The sequence below is a fragment of the Bemisia tabaci genome, chromosome 6, assembly GCF_918797505.1.
Source record: "Bemisia tabaci chromosome 6, PGI_BMITA_v3".
Lineage (NCBI taxonomy): Eukaryota > Metazoa > Arthropoda > Insecta > Hemiptera > Aleyrodidae > Bemisia > Bemisia tabaci.
Window position 1 is genome coordinate 7,556,886 of NC_092798.1, and position 16,737 is coordinate 7,573,622.

General features: G+C 40.3%; 1 protein-coding gene across 1 annotated transcript in view; it reads right to left on the minus strand.

Annotated features, from left to right (window-relative positions):
• The window catches only part of LOC109035150 (short-chain dehydrogenase/reductase family 16C member 6), a 42,155-nt gene extending 35,210 nt beyond the window's left edge, over positions 1-6,945 (minus strand). The window contains exons 1-2 of the mRNA XM_019048690.2: positions 6,811-6,945; positions 5,241-5,489 (exon numbers count right to left, since the gene is read on the minus strand). The gene's annotated coding sequence lies outside the window, so the exon portion shown is untranslated. The remainder of the gene's footprint in view (positions 1-5,240; positions 5,490-6,810) is intronic.
• Between the last annotated feature and the right edge of the window lie 9,792 nt (positions 6,946-16,737).

Here is a 16,737-nt window from a genome sequence, read left to right on the forward strand (position 1 = left end):
AATGTCGTGACTTCAAACACGTATTTCTCGAGATGGCAAAAACTGCACCTATCAGTGGCGTGGCGTGAATTGCGATGCATCGATTGATCTGTCATTTAAACCTATGGAAAAAGATTGATGAATAGTGCGTTCGCAGCAAACACCTTAACAATCGATTCTTTACCACGGATTCAAATGGGGAAATATCGATAATCGATCATTCACGCCACGCCACTGGCACCCATGTGCCTTGTCCTCTAAGCCCCTTAATGGAGATACGAGGTTTCGCACTTTGGCTGTACTGAAATATTTCCCGCAATTATTTACTCATTTTCTCAAGTCCGAGTCAAAATTTTGGCCAAAATGGCAGCATGGTTGAGCACTGAGTATGATCACTGGCAATTAAACAAACCTTGACCTTAGCAATGAGCTTTGCGCAGCGGACGAATAAGAAAGGGAGAAGAGCACGCGTTATTCGGCTCTTCTGTTGTCTTCACGCGATCCGCTCGACCTTGCGCTCACTCACCAGTCGCTGCTGCTGTGTTCGTCGAGATAATTTATGCAGATAATGAATCATAATCAATTTCGGCAATCGATGATCAGGCATAAATCAGAGGCTTATCCACTTGCACTTCCGTCGGAATCCGGAGATCGCGAATAAATCCGGCCGTGTTAGGAAAACGCCGTATGAGCCTTCAGGCGTCGCAAAATTTCCTCCAATAAAATGCAAATTTCCTGGAAAATTTGTATTGAAGGCAAATAGTCAAATCAGGCATTTCGTTAAATGCCTAGGCAAATAGTTAAATACTCTTACTTAGACTGAAATTCTGATTATTTTGCTAACTGTACACAAAATAATGCTCTGATCACGTGGAAATGAATTCCCTTAAAAAACTTGTTCCATACGATTATAATACGGTTTTTCTAGTCCTTGAATGCAAATTTATCGCAAAACATCCAGCATTTTGTTAAATCAAAAGTTTTCATAATTTTGGCCGTTGAAAAATTATGAGGAGCATTCTTGAACGGGAAATGAAAGGGCAGTTTGTACTTTGACAGATGTTTAGTCTCAAAATATTGAAAATTAGCGAGGTATTTGTGAGAACATTAAAAACCTCGTAAACATTGAAAATTTGAGTATCTGCCGAGGCATTTGATTAAATGACTGATTTGACTATTTGCCTTCGACAGATATTTTTCCTCCAATTTTTCACAGGACTTCATTCGCTGTTTAATCTACAATATCTAAAAATTTAAAGGAGAAATGAGAGGCTTGGAGTACAAGGCACATAATTGCAGTTTTTGAAAAATTGAGAAAATCCATGATTTCAAGTAATTCTAGTCTTGCTGCATATTCTGTGAAAAAGTCGTTCGAAAATTCCAGTTTTTAAACTTCAAAAATTCAGTTTCAACTTTCTTTCCGCTATAAGGATCTGTGTAATTTCGAAAATTCAAACGTGTATTTCTCGTAATAGCAAAAACTGCACTTACGCGCCTTGCCCAGCGAGTCCCTCACATATTCATGACTCTCCTCAAAAATTAACATTTTATCGGAGGAAATTTGGCACGTATCGAATGTTCATACTGCGTTTTTCCTAAGCAAGATAGAATTCTGTCGTTCTCCTGACGTTAGGACGGATGTCCATTTCTACTTCGAGTCCCGGAAAGCATGGGCTTTGATGGACGGGATGGCTCACCTCAAAAAGTAGTTAAGATCTTATGTCAGAGGAGCAAGTATGTGATGTTCACTCAGTGTGGACGAGGGAAGTTGCGTGGATCATATCGGCGCTGCATTTTACGCAGTACGGAGATTGAGGGGTCAAATTTAATTGTTTCGTGTGAAATTAAGTGCCCGACGCTGTTGTTTGCACGCAGATTTCGTGATCGCGAAGTGCGATCTTGCCATGATTTTTTAGCGCTAAAAACTCGTGTGAGTAATTTTACTCTTTTTGCAACTTTTAGAGAGTTATATTCCGTGTGACGAAGAGGAGGTGATGTTAGCCCTAAAAGAAATCTTGTGAAACCGTTAAATCATAGTCAAACATTCAACGATGGGAAATAAGGTGAAAATATGCTACCTTAATTGCTGTTTGCGACGTTGTAGACCTCCTGTTATACTTTATTCTCTTACACAACGCATGAATTTTACAATAACGCACGAATTCTTAAAAAGTTGACCGATACTTAATGGTTCATATCACATGAATTTTACATGAAACAGAGCTACAGCGCTCCAAAAACACACACATTACAGATCTACACAAAAATGGGGCGTCAGAAACCGTTCATCTTTTCTATCCGTGCGTTTAAGTCTCTCTGTGGTATCATGTCTCATCATTGCGATAGGGATATTATTGCTGCGGCACAAATTATTATACATATCTCGCATATCTCGTATACGTCAAAAACGGGGCGTCAGAAACTGTTCATCTTTTCTATCCGTGCGTTTAAGTCTTTCCGTGGCACCATGTCTCCTCATTGTGATGGGGCGGGGATATTGTTGCTGCGGCAAAAATTAGAGACATTATTGATGCGAGGGGTAGGGGGTCATCCGTGGTCACGGCCTGAAGGGGTGGAGGAGGGTTCCTCTTCGAGGTGCCTTTGCCTACCATTTGTCCTCTTACCCTCCATTAAGAAAACTTTGAAGCAATGCTCTCGCGTAAAAATTTTCCATCTTTGCGGAAGACTGAAGATCATATCTGAATTCAAGTGATTACTATCCCTTGGGCCAAAAATATGACTTTATGCAAAACTTTCCACCGTTCCCTCTTTTTTGAGTGGAGGCAAAAACAGAGCAGAAATTCGAAAATCATGTTTAGAATTCCTTTAACAGTGCAGTCCAAAATAGTTCACTGTTCGCATTATATTCAGTTGAAATGGAACTAGGACAGATTTTAGAAAAAATTCAAAATTGGATCTCAACCATGATTTTTACTTTTGCTTCAAAATTTTAAGCCAATACAGCACAAATTTAAAGTTACAAATAACCGCAACTTATTTCCAAAGGCGTAAAATCGCTATTCGATCCTGTTTTTATGGAGTCATATTGAGTCTACGCAAGGTTTTATGATCACAAAAGAGAGGAGAGCGGAAAAGAAAAAAATTAAAATCGTCTCTTTGTGATAAAAAAAAGAGAATTAGAGGCAGTAAATGAATCGAAAATGTTTCATTAAAAGAGGCTCTAAAACTCAGAAACGGAAACTTACTCGATCATGCGTCGGTCAAACCGTAAATGATTCAGTGAAGGTCGCAATGTTGCTGCAACACTTCACACGTATGAAAAAAAAAAACCGTTCTCTCATCAATTTTTTTGGCTTATTAGTACTCTGAGCGCCGTTTTATGCGCGTTTTTTTTATTTTCTTTTTTCATTCCCACAAGGATTCGTTTGATAATCTGTCCGCTCACTCATCTTTCTCATGTAACTTACAGTTATCTCTAAAATATAGACTGTCGTTTCTCCCGCCCGAAACCAAGCCTAACCTCGAATTTTTTCTCAAGTTTTTTCTACCGGCCTAACCTCGAAATTTGGGGGCACGACCTTAGCGGACGGTCCGAGCGCCGTAAATCGACGCACCAAAACTGTTACAGTTCGTAGACGGAAGGTCAGCTTCCTTCCACTTCTCTCAAGGATGATTTTTACCGGTTTTTTATTGTTTTTGTGAGGCTTAGACGTAAATATTTGAATATTGACCCAGTAAAGAGGCAAGCTGTCTTCTCAAATTACAAATTCAAATGGTATGCTAAATTAATTGAGGAGTCCCTCTGTGGAACTGAGCTGTCTTTCCGGCTTTAACAAACAAATGTCATTCATTTCTCCTTCGCATTTTTCTTCTTTGATTTGGCGAAGTAAATTCCAATGGATAAGCTTTTCAAAGTCAGGAGGATGTAATACATCATTTCATCAAATTGTATGATACGGTATTATTGTAAGCAGAAAGAATTACTGCCTGGATTAAAGAATGGACCACTCGATTGAAATCGTGTTCTGTCGGCATAATTTTTTGATGGAAAAAGTGTAATAAAATATACCGGAACTCTTTTTGGGTCCAAATTTCGCGCACCCCTCAAATTTGCTGACTGTTATCGTCCATCAAGTATGACAAATTATTACAGCGTGAAGACTATATGTATGTTCATATCGCTAAGTTTTTCCTGAGAAAATTAAAAACTTAAGCAAGGCAACGAAACGGATTAGAGTGATCTTTCACATTCACGGCTTACCACTTAATGTTAAACTAATGCTGTAAATGATGTTATCATAAATGACTATATGGAAGGCATGTCTGAGATGACATAAAATTCAAACGATTGGCATTGGATGGCTTCAAATAAAATGTCCAATTCATATGATTCAACCACCGACACACGATTTTATTACAAAAGAAACGCGTGCATAATAATTTTGAGAAGTTTAAGGTGGTATATACTTTCAGTGCAGAGATCAACTGAAGGGGGAAAAATTAGTGTAGGAGCAAAAAAATTACTTCACGTAGAGGACAGGAAGCGATTTTGTTTACGTTAAAGTTACGTCACGTTTATAAGTATACGTAGGAAAAATTGAAAAGGGAAAACTATTTCAGTGACGCGTCTTTTCAGTATCAATGTCTCGTTGTTAATTTTTCTTTTTTTTTTAAAAAAAAAATAATAATATAATAAGCGTGTCTTCTTTCTATCGCCTTGTCTTTATCAATTTCAACAATCAGCTCGCCACATGGAGAGAAAACATCGATTAAAACGACCAAACCTTGGTTCATATGGAATACTTCAACTTGTAGTTTAAGCAACCGATATATTTGGTCATAGAAACCGACCTTTGGTTTAGATGCTGAAGTTCTCGATGGAGAATACGAGTCAAAGTGTAACTTCCGTTACCTGAGCGAATGTTCAGTTCCCGTGACCGGCAACTGCGGTAAATTGGCTGATTATTGGAATCGATAGACAAATCGATAGACAAAAAAGACGAAGAAAAAATGGAGCAATCCTATTGATGGAAGCGGGTGGCTGCAATAGACAAAGGTGGTAGGTGATAGACTAACTAACGGCAACCTACGGGAGACCCTACAGCAAGTCCATTATTTGTCTCCTTAGTCCATAACAACCTCTCGTTTCAACCAATCGAAGTGCTCTGTTTCCCCTTTTTCTTCCTTGTCTATTGCTTCCTCTATCAATTTCAACAATCAGTCTGGAGGACTGCAGAATTTGGCCTTTCGGATGGACCAATTATCTCGCCGTGTGCTCTTACGAAAAAAATCAACTTTACCTGGAAAAGCTGATCCAATTCAATTCGCCTTTAAAACCGGTGCTCCTTTTATCCTGAGTACTGCACTTGTTTTATCCTAAATGACGTCACTTATTTTATCCTGAATGACGTCACGACGTGAATTTGACGAACGACCTGACGAAGCGCGAAAGAGACTGCATGCGAGAGCGGGAGATGAGCGCGTTGCGAAGGAAAAAGCGAAGTTTCCGAATTCCGCTCAAATTCCGAACACCGATCATTTTTGCATCACTGAAACAAGAAAAGACCTAGTTCAACGCTTTGAAGAAAACCACTCAAGAACCGTCGATTTATTTTTCACACGCGCAACTTAATTGTAAAAGGATCTATATTCAGACATATTGTACATGGAGACAAGATAGATGTTATTCGAAAAAAGATACAGGATTCATCGAAAGCAGTCTGCTTGCTGAATTTGGTCGGGAGATTTATATAATGATCGTGGAGAAGATTTTAATGTAGGTAAATTTTTTAAATTTTGATTAAATTTTTTTTGAATTGTGAATTTAAGGTTTTTTTTAATTTTTCAATTTTAAATTTTTTTAAAACATTTTTAGATAATACGATCAATTTTTTTTGTCAATTATCAGAATCTGCTTGATACTTGCAACGCGATGATTCCCTCTCATTGATTGGGGAAAGTGCCCTATTAAAACTCCAGAAATATCATTTTTGCCATCATGAATTCTCGCTGATGTTTGATGCGTGTATAGCGCCGAATATTTTCGCATTAAATTTTACTGCGGATATTCTCAAAATATCCAGGAAAGATCTCAGAAAATTTCTCACTACAGTGATCGGTCGCTCTTCTGATCGACCATAATTCTAACTACCTACAGCTTATTTTCTGACTTTCCACTGTTTTCTCCACTCGTGACAATCCAAAGCGGGGCGAGGGGCTATTTTATTCTCTCATTTATCGTGTCGTAACCAGAAACTTTTCAAAAGAGGGGAGTGATGGAAGTGCATGGGGGAAAATTCCTAAAAATCACAAAAAATGACATTTTGGGGACAAATTTCCGGTCACGCCCCCCCCCCCCCGGAATCCCCTGAATAATCCGCTCTCTCTAATAAAGCAATAAACATTATTTTCAATAAACCCTGGTTCCCTGTTTTATATTTTTCCAGTCAATTGGGGGGGGGGGGGGGGGCTGGGTCCCTTGGTCCCAACCCCCAAACCCTGAGTCCCTTAGGGCTCCTACCGGGCCGATTATTGAAACTGATAGACAAAGCGATAGACAAAGAAGACATAGGGAGTATAGAGCGATCCTATTGGTTGATATGGTTGGTTCTTATAGACTAAGGAAAGAAATGATGGACTAACAGTCGGGTCTTTGGTGGGTGGCCGTTAGTTAGTCTATTACCTACCTCCTATGTCCATTGCCACCACCCGCTTCCACCAATAGAATCCCTCCAAATCCCTTTTGTCGCCTTTGTCTATAGCTTTATCTATCAGTTTCAATAATCGGCCTGCTGGCCTCCCCGTCATAAATCAACCTAATCATAAAAAGCGCCTATAATTCAAAGACTCATTAAAAGCTCTGATAATAACCGGTAAAAGGAGGCCGCGTGAGGCGAAACAGCACAAGTCGCGAGAGCTTTCCGAACTTTCGGGCGACCGGGAGACGAGCGACGACGCGCGCGGACCGGCGAACAACGAGAGACTGCACCGGCGCGCGCTCGCGAACAGGACGGATGCGCAAGGGGGGTGAGGGGGGCCCTGCACCCCCCTTCCCTTGGGGCGAGTGACCTTGGGAGTACGTCGCCATTCATAAGCGCCGATTAGGATAGCTCGAAGCTCGCACTTTGCCGATCAACGGACAGCGGACACTCCCCCCGCCTCCTCTTTCGACTATTATCTGGACGTATTTCTACCAAACGGAACTATGTGCATTAAGGCATGACCCCTGAGGCCCATGAGAACGTACGCATTATAGGGCTCACGTTATAATGCACACAATTTTGTTTGGCAGATATAACTCCCATTTAACCTACTTCGGAACGGGAAAAAGCCTCGGAAATTCGCACTATCGTGAGAATCTCGATGGTAATCGTGCTTAAAGCTCGACTTTCACGACATTGACCGGCCAGGGACCTTGAGGGATAAGGGCTCAGTTCCAGAGGAACCGACTGCTTGAAATCTGGAGCTTATGGGGCTAACTTAAAATTTGACTGAAAAGTTCAGTGGATTCCTCATACATCGATTATGAGCTTTCTAAAAAAAATTCACATTTTTGATACCGCGCCAAAATCAAGTTGCGCTCTTCTTTATGTTAGTGCATGGAAAAAAATGGATTGCTGACTTAACAATTAAATTGTTGAAAAATATGTCCAACATGTTTCAAATGTACATTTCACAATAGTGGAGAGCTAATTTAACCACGGGGGTGGTTAAATTAGCTAATTAAACCTAATTTCACTGATTTTTCCTCTGATCTCGAGCAAAAATCAGAGAAATTTTGGACAAAAATTGCGCAGGTAAATTCTTGTAAAAAATTGAATTGTTTGAGTCAATTTTGCAACCTTGGAATGGAGTTACGTCCGTTCCTCCGAGAAACGACGTATTCTCCTTTAGACCTTAACTTTTCTAATTTCTTCTTGATAACACATAACATTTTTTGAATAAAGACAATTTTACTTCTATTGAGAAAGTGATGGTGAAAAGATCGTCTCTTTCGTTCATTTCCTGAACGCCTAGGTATTCCGTAATTTTGAGTATATTTTCCTTTTGATGTGTTCGCGTGATCGTGCAAGTCAAAATGATGTTTAGACGAGGAGGGGAGGGGAGCCCAATTACGAAAAATTAAAGATGTCTTTTAGAGCAACCGGTTCCGTATATACGAAACGCGAACCACAGCATGACTCTTATTCACAATAAAAGTTGTACTCTTCGAGCTATCATATTACTCCATGCGCGGCGTATGTGTATCTATCGTACTCCGTTACGTGCTTTTAAGTTGCAGGAAATCGTTGGAAAGTGCCTCGAACAGTGTTGCCTTCATGTTGCTGCAATAGCGGTTACGATTTACTGAACGTCACAGGCAATGAGTGCTCTGCAAGGCGAAAAGAGGAGTTGCTCTCTATGAAAAATGGCTCAAAAATAACGACGGGTGCAATAGGAGAGGCTGATTATCTCTCCTAACTTCACAATCTTTGCTTAACCGGATTAAGGGGGGTGTAGGGGGCATTAGGGTGCGTCAAAAAAAATGAAAGTCTGAAATGTTCCGCTCCCCAGGCGGCAATCGATGACGTTTAGTAAAAAAACATGTTTGCCAAAATTTGGGCCAATTTCAATCATTTTAAATGGTGCCAAAGGTCAATTTTGTGATGAAATTATGATATTTTGGTTTAGACCTCGATTTCGTACAAAAAACTCGATTTTACGCTGAAATCGTGCGTTTACGAGAAAAATGTCAAAGAACTCGACTTGTAGAGGATGAAATTTTACACTAGGAGGACGTCTTTGTAACCGATAAAAATCAAATTGAACTAGAAAAACTCAACTCGGTATTTATTTTTTTGGTCCTCAGAATTTCCGAGGTCTTACTAAGTAGAGGTTTAAAAGACTCATTTTTCACGAAAATAAGTCGAAAGAGGGTATAAATGAACTGTAGGCAAGTGTTGAGGATGCAAATGTCATCAGAACTTCCTCAGTTTCAAAAAAAGTTCCAACTATTTTGCACAATCCTCCAAAAAGTGTACGGCTCGAGAAGCAGGATCGTGCTATAATAGTAGGGGGAAAGTGCGGTTTGACCGGGAAAAATTGCGTAACAAACTTTCCCTATGTAATCGTCATCAGTAGGTCCCCCTGAACAACTTCCTAAAAGTTAAAAATGGCCCGACCCCGGAATATCCCTCAAAAAAGTTAAAATTGAAAATGGCGGCCGTAATAAGAGGGTCCGGGAAATCGGTATTTTAAAATGCTCATTCTGTCTCATCATGTGAGGTAGCATTTCCTATGTAATTTTGGTCGTAGATTTCATAAATGAATTCCGCAAGGCCCTCCGGCCAAAGGGGGCGCTCCAAATCAAAGATGGCGGCCAAATGTGAAAGGCAGGAGGTTGCATTTTTTTAAATATTCACCGAAGGAACAAGGAAAGTGAAGTGTCTTTATTTTCATGTATTTATGGCCAAGAAACTTAAATTTGATGTTATAAATGTATTTAATAAAGGAAATTAAAGGAAACATACGACTACCGAGAGAAACGTAAGCTCAGAAGGGGCCTTGCGGAATTCATTTATGAAATCTACGACCAAAATTACATAGGAAATGCTACCTCACATGATGAGACAGAATGAGCATTTTAAAATACCGATTTCCCGGACCCTCTTATTACGGCCGCCATTTTCAATTTTAACTTTTTTGAGGGATATTCCGGGGTCGGGCCATTTTTAACTTTTAGGAAGTTGTTCAGGGGGACCTACTGATGACGATTACATAGGGAAAGTTTGTTACGCAATTTTTCCCGGTCAAACCGCACTTTCCCCCTACTATTATAGCACGATCCTGCTTCTCGAGCCGTACACTTTTTGGAGGATTGTGCAAAATAGTTGGAACTTTTTTTGAAACTGAGGAAGTTCTGATGACATTTGCATCCTCAACACTTGCCTACAGTTCATTTATACCCTCTTTCGACTTATTTTCGTGAAAAATGAGTCTTTTAAACCTCTACTTAGTAAGACCTCGGAAATTCTGAGGACCAAAAAAATAAATACCGAGTTGAGTTTTTCTAGTTCAATTTGATTTTTATCGGTTACAAAGACGTCCTCCTAGTGTAAAATTTCATCCTCTACAAGTCGAGTTCTTTGACATTTTTCTCGTAAACGCACGATTTCAGCGTAAAATCGAGTTTTTTGTACGAAATCGAGGTCTAAACCAAAATATCATAATTTCATCACAAAATTGACCTTTGGCACCATTTAAAATGGTTGAAATTGGCCCAAATTTTGGCAAACATGTTTTTTTACCAAACGTCATCGATTGCCGCCTGGGGAGCGGAACATTTCAGACTTTCATTTTTTTTGACGCACCCTAGGGGGCATCCGCCCCCTCCCGTTCTCCCGGAAAAATAGGCGAAAGACAGGAAGAAGGGAGGGTGGAGGAAAGAAATGAGAAGAACGTAATTTTTCATGATGAAATTGAGTCAAACTGCATATTTGATACTTTAGGATTTCGAAATTTTCCTTGGGAGCCCCCTTAACTCCCTAAAGCCCTCCACCCCGTTAGAAGTGTCTAGTTCCGCCTATGCATCTTTGTAAAATATTTGTGCAATTTTGAGCTTCCGCTACAAAAAGTACACTGAAAAAAATAATATGCTGTTTTAGCACCTAGGATGTCAAAAATGTGTCTGGTGATCCTAATACATGCTGCCTTGATTGCCCACGCAGTTGAATTTGCATTCACAGGATGTAAAATTAACTGCGGGGGCTGTAAAGGCAGCATTTTGGGACCACTAGACACATTTTTGACATCCTAGGTGCTAAGACAGCATATTTTTTTTTTCGGTGTATATATCGTGGCAAAAACATAATTTGATACAGATATTTTACTCCAGTTTCACAACTCCACGCAAAATTGGAAATTACTACCTTGCGTGTGACTGAGTTTTTTCAATCGGACGCATTTAAAGGAACTACATATATTGTGACATGAGCCCTAAGATCCATGAGAGTACATGCATGACAGGGCTCCTGTTAAAATGGATGTAGTTCCTTTTGAGTTAAATGCGTCCCATTGAAACAAGCATCGTGACGAACACCATTTGCCTGACCGAATTCAGTTCCCATGACTGAAAAATTTGGTTCTCTGAGCCGAAATCTCTAATGGTGGCTCATTGATTGAATGCACGGAGAAAAGCAGGGCCGGATTTACCTACTTGCCGCCCGAATTTTGCCGCCCCCTTCTCACTCGTTTTGAAACATCAATAAAAACCATCAAATGAACGTGGCAGCGGGGGAGGGGTGCATAAGACGCGTTTACTTGTGTTGAACACATTTTTTGGGAAAGCCCTGTCAACACTACTAGCAAAAGTTCACGGAGCTTTCCGCGAAAGTTAAGTCTCGTAAACCTATTTCTGTGTGGACAAGGTCTTTCATTCATCAGAAATGAACGAAAAAATTATGAAAGAACAAACATAAACGTGGATTAATGATTTTAACTTCCGCCGCCGGGCCGCGCAAACCGCACCGTGTTTGGCGCAATGCGTGAAGTATTCCGACAGTCTTGTAGGTACTATGAGTTTCACGCCGACCGCTGCTGAACGCACTGTGTTTTTACGCAATGCGTGAAGTATTCACGCAGTCTTGTAGGCGCTAATATGTGTTACATGCCAATCGCCGCGCCGAGGGCTTCTCCGTTTCATCTCAAGTCCTCGTCATCATTTCTCCCTAAGTCGCGCCGTTTCAGGCCAAATTGCGTGTTTGGTTTCTCTCTTAACTCGACTAATTAAAGGTGCTCTCTCTTGTGTCACTGAAAGACGACAAAAGTAGAAATTACTATGCTCTCAGAAAATTAGAGATTTTTTCACCTTTTCTCGTTCGTAATTTTTTTTTCTAAATTCGAATTTTCTATACCTACATTTAAATAAATTTCAAAATTTGCCGCCCCCTATAGATTTGCCGCCATGAGCCGCGGCCCATGTGGCCACCCCCTTAATCCGGCCCTGGAGAAAAGAACTTCAGATCAGGTGGAACCAGAGCTAGCAAGTATTATTTCATATGAAATTTCATGCAATATAAAAAGCTCAAATAAATTGCACAAAATTTGAAACTTATTAATTTTTTTCTGAATTATGTATTGATTTAACCCTCGCAAGTCCGGAAGCGTTTCAGATGGTCTTCCTGTTGATGCGCCAGTATTACCCTACTAAGGTGCTATACTCGAAGGGAGACACAAAGGGCAGTTTAGCCCCAACCGAACCTCTAAACCTAAAGGGAACAGATGCAACTCGTGAATGTTTTAGGCTTGGGGTGAAAAATGTTAAAATCGAATATCTTCGTTTCTAAGCGTTTCTTGGCCTCCTAAACGCATCCCCAAAAGTTTCAAAAAATTTCATGAACTTTTCCATCCCTGGGTGGAGCACCAACGTTCTCAGTCAGGAGACCACCAAAACTATTCGTTACTTTAACCGATTGGTTTTTCGGTAAAACTTCGGTTACTTGAACCGAATTATGGTCCTCTAAATAAATTGAAGCTTAGTCCCTGTGTAACCGGAGTTTTTTCCGTAGTGTGTCGCGGGAATGGTTTTCTTTGTCGTGAAAAATCCGATTTTTTTCAGTGTGAGTGGAGCCAAAAAACAACCCTCAGAGTGGCAACACGGGTAGGAACGATCTCGCGTGCCGTAGAAAGTGTCGGGTCCAATAAAAAGCCCCGTAATTATTAGGTGAAATGCCCGGCGCTAATCTGTCGCTCTGCGCCGGCCGCTATCACGATGAATGATAACGAAACTCGTCCGCAGCGACTACCGACTTCCACCAGGGGGTCCGAGAGCCCCCGTTTGATGGTGTTTTTGAAGAAAGTTCAAGTGTACTTTTGGCGCGGGAGAATGGGCTAGCCGCATACCGTCGCGTTCTCATTAAAAACGACGTATGAATAGCCGTGCGTTGCCACATTTATCTTAGAAAAAACTGACATTTCGAGTCAAATCTGATCGTCCCAGGAAAAAGAAACCTTGGTCTCCGTATGAATATTTTTCAGTAGAGCATTTTTTGTCGTTTTGAGTCGATGAATTGGATTTTGGATTCCAACGGCTTCCACATCGTAAAATAGAGTTATTATACTCTTCTATGGAAGAATTTAATACATCTTTTTCATAACTCTTAAATTAACTGCACTCCCAGCTAAATGGGAGAAATAAAGTAAGGACGACTTTTTTCATTTATTACTGGAGTAAATAATGAGTGATTTAGTTCATTTTTGTGTCAAAGTAGGAAATAAAGTTGCATTATGACCCGGAAATGTTGTGCTCCGAACATGGCAGATCAGCAAATTTTACATGAAACGTTCTCGAAATCACGTTTTTTCAACTGAGAACTTCAGCTCCGATTTGTGCATCCATTTTTGGACTATCATCATCCCAACATGTCTGTAGACCGTCTCTCTGTACTGTGGCATCGACAACTTAATTTTGACTTTGTGTGCTTCTAGGTCCATTTTCCTTTGAATAGTCCCAAACGTCTACTATCCTTTAAATTTTCGAGGAATATCATTCACGGCCAAATCTAGAGAACCCGAAATTTTCGCCTGCGCGGATTTTCCTTCACAGAAAAAAATAGATGGTGCTGACGACAAAACTCTCTGTCCACAGGGCTCCTGCAGTTTTTTTGTTACACTCACAGAATTTTTCAGTTGTGAGAACAGAACTTCGATCGTGGGAACAGAGTACTCTGTCCTCATAACGGAAGCTTCTGTGACTGTTAACAAAAGAAGTGCAGGAGGCCTGTGAACAGAAGGTTCTGTCGTAAGCACCATCTATTTTTTTCTGTGATAAAGCCTGTGATTTTCTTTCCTTTGAAAGTTCTCAGAGAATTTAGCGAAAATCCAGCGCACCTGAAAATTTCGAAGAAAAATATTCCTGGAAAACTTTCCTCGAAAATGAATAATTATTTAGTATAAATTTGGCAACCCTCGAATGCTCATATGGTGTTCTTCCGTAGCACAGCAGCATTATGCACCAGATTCACAATGCACTCCTTAACCCAGGCCCCGCGGTGTTTGTTAATGAACTCGATTCTGGGCTCATAAAAGATGTTGCAGTGAGATTACTCTAACAATGTGAGCTGCACTTCAGCCGAGATTCTTGAACCGGAATCCTGATGGATCAGTTGTTCGTTTCACAGGATCCTTTTTTTACTGTTCGAATTTATAAATGGGACTGTCCCTGGACAAAAGCACACTAATACCGGAATACCGGTGACGGTGGCGTGGCGCGCTTTGCGATAAATCGAGTTATCTGCCATTTAACCTGTGGGAAAGGATCGATAAACGAGTTGGTCGCAAACGAACACCTTAATAATCGATTATTTACCATAGCCTCGAATGGGGGAATATTGATAATCGATCATTCACATCTCGCTACTGACCGGTGAAAGCAAAAGTAAGATATTGGTGTTCTTGCTCGGAGGAGCATTTTGCGAATATTTCGAGTTCAACCTCAACACACTTAAATTTCAGATCAACTCGAAGTTATTAAATCTGAAGATTTCAGTGAAGAAAACACGAAATTCGAAATAAAATATTTAAGTTAATCCTTTATGTGCGAACTCAAACATTATATGTGTATTAAAATGAATTTTTCAGCTTTCTATTAGCTTTTGGCTATCTAGGTAGCATGCAACAGTGCATCCCGAGTAAATATCGCAAATCGGAAGGCAACAATATTTGCAATATTCACCAGGGACGCAATTTCAGAGACATTTCAGATTTTTTAATCAAATGTTTTATACAAGTAAGAGATGTTCTACAGCGTGATGTGTCATGTGCTGCTTAGAAATTCTGAAAAAATGTTCTAAATTCCAAAAATTTAGTGGCGAGGCGTGAACGATCGATTCATCGATATTTCCTCCATTTGCAGTACAGTAAAGAATCGATTATTGAGGTGTTCGTTCCGAGCACCCTGTTTATCGATCCTTTTCCATAGGTTCAAGAGGCAGATTAATCGATATATCGCAAAGCACGCCACTTTGATGCATTACCAATTATTGATCAATCGGCGATCTAATCATTCTCGAAAATACTGAAAGTCCACCTCAAGTAGCAATAGCTGCTTCTCAAAGCACCTGGCACGTTGTACGTATCCACGTGGAAAAGTCTTTTTGTAACAATTAATTATCGTTACACCATCAATGAGAGCGTTTCCGCATATCATGGCGCAGTTTAAACCAAGTGCATGAGGTTTAACGGCGATGAAACTTTACATTGTAACACTCTTACTCGCAAAGTCACTGAGGGATGAATAATGATCAAAATCAGCGATACGGTGCCTTGCGTTAGCTGGAAATTAATGATCGATCGATACAGACAGAGTTGCGGACTGGGATTACGTTGCTGAATTGACGTTAAATATTCATTTCCCCCTGTCATCATCCCATGAAAAACTTTATCACAAAAACAGGGATTTAATGATTAATTTGGCAACATCGGTAGACGCAGCATGCAGTTTTCCAGCGCGGAAACGCAACGTAGATGCGGTCGATGCTCACTCATCCTCGCAACCCTACGGAAGCTTGTAACTTCAATTTCCGTGACAGTGTTGCCGTACTAGAGTTGAATTAAAAAATCGGTAGTTTTCATAGAATGAAAAATTAACTGTGTTACCTGAAAAATTTTTTATTCGGACCGACTTTAATAAAAATGTATCAAGTTGCATAAGCTTGAAGTAAGGAAAAAACATTTTGGATTTGTAAACGTTCATAAGACTCATAATGACAAAAACTAACGCACGATAATAATAATTTAAACCTTCAAAATATTTTGCTCGATTTTGAACTTTTAGTGGAGAAAAAATTCATGACTAATTAGGTCATGGTTCATTTTATGCGAATTTAATCACTCTAGAAAATTGACAGACACTTTTAAGAGTTTTCTTGCGTATAAAAAAACTTGCAACTAAGATTTCGATTTTTAGCATAGCTTCAAATACGGGAATATCGATACTCGATCATTCACGCCTCGCTTCTGGTCACATGTTAATGTTATGTCTTAGCAAGTATGTAATTTTCACCGAAAAAAAGCTCTCACTCACGTTTATCGGTCAGTCCCACCAAATAAACCCATCAGTCCAAACCAAACTAAACCCCAAATTCACCTATAAGTTCACCGGAAACGTCTCTCATGACGTCACGTCGACGTCTCAATCGGACTCTGAAAACAAGTCCATCCGAACTATCTCATGATTCTCAACAACCACGCTGTCTCAAGCGATTTCAGGCTCATATAGAAGTATATATCAGGATCCAGCGCCAAAAATGAGCTCGTTATTTCTAGCCTTGCATTAGCGGGCACCCCCGAAAAATTGAATCGACCGAGAGGCGGACAGGTATGATTGCCGGCTAATTAATTCCGAGCTGGCGAAGCGGACGATCGCTAGGAAATCCGGAGCGTTAGCGGTCGTAACGCGTGCGCGGGTAATTGAGAGCTGTCATGCAATCACTCAATAACGCGCGGACATTTTGTGCCGGTCGGGGGGCCCGGGCTGATCGCCGATCAAGACGTATTCTTGACAGCTCCCGGCTGATCTGTTGGTCAAACCGCGATCCTTCATCAAGCTCACTCGAGGCTCTGGTGGTTGATGGTCGGATATTTGGATCGATATTAAGAGACAGGGGCCAAATTCAGTATTCAGAATTTAGTATTCTGAAAACTCACTACTATGATGAATATGTATTCAACTTTCTGGTTTTTAATTGTTTTAATTAGAGCGCCTACACGGAGAGAGTGCGGACATATGGATCACATTTATCAAAAAGGAACCAGCGCGAT